This window comes from Schistocerca serialis, unplaced genomic scaffold, assembly GCF_023864345.2.
Source record: "Schistocerca serialis cubense isolate TAMUIC-IGC-003099 unplaced genomic scaffold, iqSchSeri2.2 HiC_scaffold_867, whole genome shotgun sequence".
Lineage (NCBI taxonomy): Eukaryota > Metazoa > Arthropoda > Insecta > Orthoptera > Acrididae > Schistocerca > Schistocerca serialis.
The window spans coordinates 1,602,433-1,609,920 of record NW_026048482.1 but is presented as its reverse complement, the minus strand read 5'-3'; positions in this window follow the sequence as shown (position 1 = coordinate 1,609,920).

The window sequence follows — 7,488 nt, the reverse complement described above, 5'->3', positions numbered from 1 at the left end:
TGTACTTGAGTCGGCATTGTGCCTTTTGTATTTAATTCCGATGCAATTTCTGTGTTTCATCGTCAATAAGAAGATCAGAGGAATACAGTAAACCTAATGTGAAGCATCGGAATCTATAACTAGTGTCACAGGAATGGTTCAAAACATAGACAGTAAGAAGAGTCAGTTTTCTTGTACTTAAGTCGGCATGGTGCCTTTTGCATTAATTCCGATGCAATTGCTGTGTTTCATCGTCAATAAGAAGGTCCGAGGGATACAGTAATCCCTTAGTGAAGCATCGGAATCTATAACTAGTGTCACAGGAATGGTTCAAAACATAGACAGTAGGAAGAGTCAGTCTTCTTGTACTTAAGTCGGCATTGTGCCTTTTGTAATCAATTCCGATGCAATTTCTGCTTTTCGTCGTCAATAAGAAGGTCCACGGGATACAGTAAACCTGAAGTGAAGCATCGGAATCTAAAACTGGTCTCACAGGAGAGGTTCTAATCATAGACAGTAAGAAGAGCCAGTCTTCTTGTACTTGAGTCGGCATTGTGCCTTTTGTGTTTAATTCCGATGCAATTTCTGTGTTTCATCGTCAACAAGAAAGTCAGAGGGATACAGTAAACCTGAAGTGAAGCATCGGAATCTATAACTAGTGTCACAGGAATGGTTCAAACCATAGACAGTAAGAAGAGTTTGTTTCCTTGTACTTAAGTCGGCATTGTGCCTATTCTATTTAATTCCGATGCATTTTCTGTGTTTCGTCGTCAATAGCAAGGTCCAAGGGATACAGTAAACCTGAAGTGAAGCATCGGAATCTAAAACCGGTCTCACAGGAAAGGTTCAAACATAGACAGTATGAAGAGCCAGTCTTCTTGTACTTGAGTCGGCATTGTGCCATTTGTATTTAATTCGGATGCAATTTCTGTGTTTCATCGTCAGTACGACGTTCAGAGGGATACAGTAAACCAGAAGTGAAGCATCGTAATCAATAACTAGTGTCACAGGAATGGTTCAAAACATAGACAGTAAGAAGAGTCAGTTTTCTTGTACTTATGTCGGCATTGTGCCTTTTGTATTTAATTCCGATGCATTTTCTGTGTTTCATCGTCAATAAGAAGGTCGGATTCTATAACTAGTGTCACAGGAATGGTTCAAAACATAGATATTAAGTAGAGAGTGTTTTCTTGTACTTAAGTCGGCATTGTGCCTTTTCGATTTAATTCCGATGCAATTTCTGTGTTTCGTCGTCAATAAGAAGGTCCAAGGGGTACAGTAAACCCGATGTGAAGCATAGGAATCTAAAACCGGTCTCACAGGAAAGGTTCAAATCATAGACAGTAAGAAGAGCCAGACTTCTTGTACCTGAGCCGGCATTGTGCCTTTTGTATTTAATTCCGTTGCAATTTCTGTGTTTCATCGACAATAAGACGGTCAGACGGATGCAGTAAACCTGAAGTGAAGCATCGGAATCTATAACTAGTGTCACAGGAATGGCTCAAAGCATAGACAGTAAGAAGATTCTGTTTTCTTATACTTAAGTCGGCATTGAGCCTTTGGTATTTAATTCCGATGCATTTTCTGTGTTTCATCGTCAATAAGAAGGTCAGAAGGATACAGTAAACCTCAAGTGATGCATCGGAATCTATAACTAGTGTCAGAGGAATGGTTCAAAGCATAGATAGTAAGAAGAGTCAGTTTTCTTGTACTTAAGTCGGCAGTGTGCCTTTTGTATGTAATTCCGATGCAATTTCTGTGTTTCTACGTCCATAAGAATGTCACCTGGATACAGTAAACCTGTAGTGAAGCATCGGAATCAATAACTAGTGTCACAGGAATGGTTCAGAACATAGACAGTAGGAAGAGTCAGTCTTCCTGTACTTAAGTCGGCATTTTGCCCTTTTTCTTTAAATTCCGATGCACTTTCTGTGTTTCATCGTCAACAAGAAGGTCAGTGGGATACAGTAAACCTGAAGTGAAGCATCGGAATCTATAACTAGTGTCACAGGAATGGTTCAAAACATAGACAGTAAGAAGAGTCAGTTTTCTTGTACTTCAGTCGGCATTGTGACTTTTGTATTAAATTCCGATGCAATTTCTGTGTTTCATCGTCAATAAGAAGGACACAGGGATACGGTAAACCTGAAGTGATGCATCGGAATCTAAAACTAGTGGCACAGGAATGGTTCAAACATAGACAGTAAGAGGAGCCAATCTTTTTGTACTTGAGTCGGCATTGTGCCTTTTGTATTTAATTCCGATGCACTTTCTGTGTTTCGGCGTCAATAAGAAGGCCCAAGGGATACAGTAAACCTGAAGTGAAGCATCGGAATCCAAAACCGGTCACACAGGAAAGGTTCAAAACATAGACACTAAGAAGGGCCAGTCTTCTTGTAATTTAGTCGGCATTGTGCCTTTTGTATTTAATTGCGTTGCAATATCTGTGGTTCCTCGTCAATAAGAAGGTCGGAGGGATACAGTAAACCTGAAGTGAAGCATCGCAATCTATAGCTAGTGTCACAGGAATGGTTCAAACCATAGACAGTAAGAACAGTTAGTTTTCTTGTACTTAAGTCGGCATTGTGCCTTTTGTATTGAATTCCGATGCAATTTCTGTGTTTCATCGTCAATAAGAAGGTCAGAGGATACAGTAAACCATAAGTGATACATCGGTATCTATAACTAGTGTCACAGGAATGGTTCAAAACATAGATAGTAAGAAGAGTCAGTTTTCTTGTACTTCAGTCAACATTGTGCCTTTCCTATTTAATTCCGATGCAATTTCTGTGTTTCGTCGTCAATAAGAAGGTCCAAGGGATACAGTAAACCTGAAGTGAAGCATCGGAATGTAATACCGGTCTCACAGGAAATGTTCAAATCATAGACAGTAAGAAGAGTCGGTCTTCTTGTACTTGGGTCGGCATTGTGTCTTTTGTATTTAATTCCGATGCAATTTCTGTGTTTCATCGCCAATAAGGTCAGCTGGATACATTAAACCTGAAGAGAAGCATCGGAATCTATAACTAGTGTCACAGGATTATTTCAAATCATAGACAGGAAGAAGAGTCAGTTGTCTTGTACTTAAGTCGGCATTGTGCCTTTTGTATTTAATTCCGATGCAATTTCTGAGTTTCGTCGTCAATACGAAGGTCCAAGGGATACAGTAAACCTGAAGTGAAACATCGGAATCTATAACTAGTGTCACAGGAATGGTTCAAAGCATAGGCAGTAAGAGGAGGCAGTCTTCTTGTACTTAAGTCGGCAATGTGCCTTTTCTATTTAATTCCGATGCAAATTCTGTGTTTCGTCGTCAATAAGAAGGTCCAAGGGACACAGTAAACCTGAAGTGAAGCATCGGAAACTATAACTAGTGTCACAGGAATGGTTCAGAGCATAGGCTGTCATCTTGTACTTGAGTCGGCTTGTTGCCTTTTGAATTTAATTCCGATGAAATTTCTGTGATTGATCGTCAATAAGATGGTCATAGGGATACAGTGAACCTGAAGTGAAGCATCGGAATCTATAACTAGTGTCACAGGAATGGTTCAAACACAGACAGTAAGAGAGCCAATCTTCTTGTACTTGAGTAGGCATTGTGCCATTTGTATTTAATTCCGATGATATTTCTGTGTTTCATCGTCAACAAGAAAGTCAGAGGGATACAGTAAACCTGAAGTGAAGCATCGGAATCTATAACTAGTGTCACAGGAATGGTTCAAATCATTGACAGTAAGAAGAGTTTGTTTTCTTGTAATTAAGTCGGCATTGTGCCTATTCTATTTAATTCCGATGCATTTTCTGTGTATCGTCGTCAATAGCAAGGTCCAAGGGATACAGTAAACCTGAAGTGAAGCATCGGAATCTAAAACCGGTCTCACAGGAAAGGTTCAAAACATAGACAGTATGAAGAGCCAGTCTTCTTGTACTTGAGTCGGCATTGTGCCATTTGTATTTAATTCGGATGCAATTTCTGTGTTTCATCGTCAGTACGACGTTCAGAGGGATACAGTAAACCTGAAGTGAAGCATCGGAATCAATAACTAGTGTCACAGGAATGGCTCAAAACATAGACAGTAAGAAGAGTCAGTTTTCTTGTACTTATGTCGGCATTGTGCCTTTTGTATTTAATTCCGATGCATTTTCTGTGTTTCATCGTCAATAAGAAGGTCGGAATCTATAACTAGTGTCACAGGAATGGTTCAAAACATAGATATAAAGTAGAGGGTGTTTTCTTGTACTTAAGTCGGCATTGTGCCTTTTCGATTTAATTCCGATGCAATTTCTGTGTTTCGTCGTCAATAAGAAGGTCCAAGGGATACAGTAAACCCGATGTAAAGCATTGGAATCTAAAACCGGTCTCACAGGAAAGGTTCAAATCATAGACAGTAAGAGGAGCCAGACTTCTTGTACCTGAGCCGGCATTGTGCCTTTGGTATTTAATTCCGTTGCAATTTCTGTGTTTCATCGTCAATAAGACGGTCAGAGGGATACAGTAAACCTGAAGTGAAGCATCGGAATCTATAACTAGTGTCACAGGAATGGCTAAAAGCATAGACAGTAAGAAGAGTCTGTTTTCTTATACTTAAGTCGGCATTGAGCCTTTGGTATTTAATTCCGATGCATTTTCCGTGTTTCATCGTCAATAAGAAGGTCAGAGGGATACAGTAAACCTCAAGTGATGCATCGGAATCTATAACTAGTGTCACAGGAATGGTTCAAAGCATAGATAGTAAGAAGAGTCAGTTTTCTTGTACCTAAGTCGGCATTGTGCCTTTTGTATTTAATTCCGATGCAATTTCTGTGTTTCTACGTCCATAAGAATGTCACCTGGATACAGTAAACCTGTAGTGAAGCATTGGAATCAATAACTAGTGTCACAGGAATGGTTCAAAACATAGACAGTAGGAAGAGTCAGTCTTCCTGTACTGAAGTCGGCATTTTGCCCTTTTTCTTTAAATTCCGATGCACTTTCTGTGTTTCATCGTCAATAAGAAGGTCAGTGGAATACAGTAAACCTGAAGTGAAGCATCGGAATCTATAACTAGTGTCACAGGAATGGTTCAAAACATAGACAGTAAGAAGAGTCAGTTTTCTTGTACTTCAGTCGGCATTGTGACTTTTGTATTTAATTCCGATGCAATTTCTGTGTTTCATCGTCAATAAGAAGGACACAGGGATACGGTAAACCTGAAGTGAAGCATCGGAATCTATAACTAGTGGCACAGGAATGGTTCAAACATAGACAGTAAGAGGAGCCAATCTTTTTGTAATTGAGTCGGCATTGTGCCTTTTGTATTTAATTCCGATGCACTTTCTGTGTTTCGGCGTCAATACGAAGGCCCAAGGGATACAGTAAACCTGAAGTGAAGCATCGGAATCTATAACTAGTGTCACAGGAATGGTTCAAAACATAGACAGTAAGAAGAGTCAGTTTTCTTGTACTTCAGTCGGCATTGTGACTTTTGTATTTAATTCCGATGCAATTTCTGTGTTTCATCGTCAATAAGAAGGACACAGGGATACAATAAACCTGAAGTGAAGCATCGGAATCTATAACTAGTGGCACAGGAATGGTTCAAACATAGACAGTAAGAGGAGCCAATCTTTTTGTAATTGAGTCGGCATTGTGCCTTTTGTATTTAATTCCGATGCACTTTCTGTGTTTCGGCGTCAATAAGAAGGTCCAAGGGATACAGTAAACCTGAAGTGAAGCATCGGAATGTAAAACCGGTCTCACAGGAAATGTTCAAATCATAGACAGTAAGAAGAGTCGGTCTTCTTGTACTTGGGTCGGCATTCTGTCTTTTGTATTTAATTCCGATGCAATTTCTGTGTTTCATCGCCAATAAGGTCAGCTGGATACGTTAAACCTGAAGAGAAGCATCGGAATCTATAACTAGTGCCACAGGAATATTTCAAATCATAGACAGGAAGAAGAGTCAGTTGTCTTGTACTTAAGTCGGCATTGTGCCTTTTGTATTTAATTCCGATGCAATTTCTGAGTTTCGTCGTCAATACGAAGGTCCAAGGGATACAGTAAACCTGAAGTGAAACATCGGAATCTATAACTAGTGTCACAGGAATGGTTCAAAGCATAGGCAGTAAGAAGAGGCAGTCTTCTTGTACTTAAGTCGGCAATGTGCCTTTTCTATTTAATTCCGATGCAATTTCTGTGTTTCGTCGTCAATAAGAAGGTCCAAGGGACACAGTAAACCTGAAGTGAAGCATCGGAAATTATAACTAGTGTCTCAGGAATGGTTCAAAGCATAGGCTGTCATCTTGTACTTGAGTCGGCTTTGTGCCTTTTGAATTTAATTCCGATGAAATTTCTGTGATTGATCGTCAATAAGATGGTCATAGGGATACAGTAAACCTGAAGTGAAGCATCGGAATCTATAACTAGTGTCACAGGAATGGTTCAAACACAGACAGTAAGAGAGCCAATCTTCTTGTACTTGAGTAGGCATTGTGCCATTTGTATTTAATTCCGATGATATTTCTGTGTTTCATCGTCAATACGAAGGTCAGAGGGATACAGTAAACCTGAAGCGAAGCATCAGAATCTATAATTAGTGTCACAGGAATGGTTCAAACATAGACAGTAAGAAGAGTCAGTCTTCTTGTACTGAAGTCTTCATTGTGCCTTTTCCATTTAATTCCGATGCAATTTCTGTGCTTCATCATCAATAAGAAGGTCAGCTGGATACAGTATACCTGAAGTGCAGCATCTGAATCTATAACTAGTGTCACAGGAGAGGTTCAAACCATAGACAGTAAGAAGAGTCCGTCTTCTTGTGCTTAAGTCGGCATTGTGTCTTTTGTATTTAATTAGGATGCAATTTCTGTGTTTCATCGTCAATAAGAAGGTCCAAGGGATACAGTAAACCTGAAGTGAAGCATCAGAATCTGTAACTAGTGTCACAGGAATGGTTCGAAACGTAGACAGTAACAAGAGTCAGTCTTCTTGTACTTAAGTCGGCATTGTGCGTTTTGTATATAATTCCGATGCAATATCTGTGTTTCATCGTCTATAAGCAGGTCAGAGGGATACAGTAAACCTAAAGTGAAGCATCGGAATCTATAACTAGTGTCACAGGAATGGTTCAAAGCATAGACAGTAAAAGGAGCCAGTCTTCTTGTACTTGAGTCGGCATTGTGCCTTCTGTATTTAATTCCGTTGCATTATCTGTGTTTCATCGTCAATAAGAAGGTCAGAGGGATACAGTAAACCTGAAGTAAAGCATCGGAAGCTATAACTAGTGTCACAGGAATGGTTCAAAACATAGACAGTAGGAAGAGTCAGTCTTCTTGTACTTAAGTCGGCATTGTGCCTTTTGTAATCAATTCCGATACAATTTCTGCTTTTCGTCGTCAATAAGAAGGTCCATGGGATACAGTAAACCTGAAGTGAAGCATCGGAATCAAAAACTGGTCTAACAGGAGAGGTTCTAATCATAGACAGTAAGAAGAGCCAGTCTGCTTGTACTTGAGTCTGCATTGTGACTT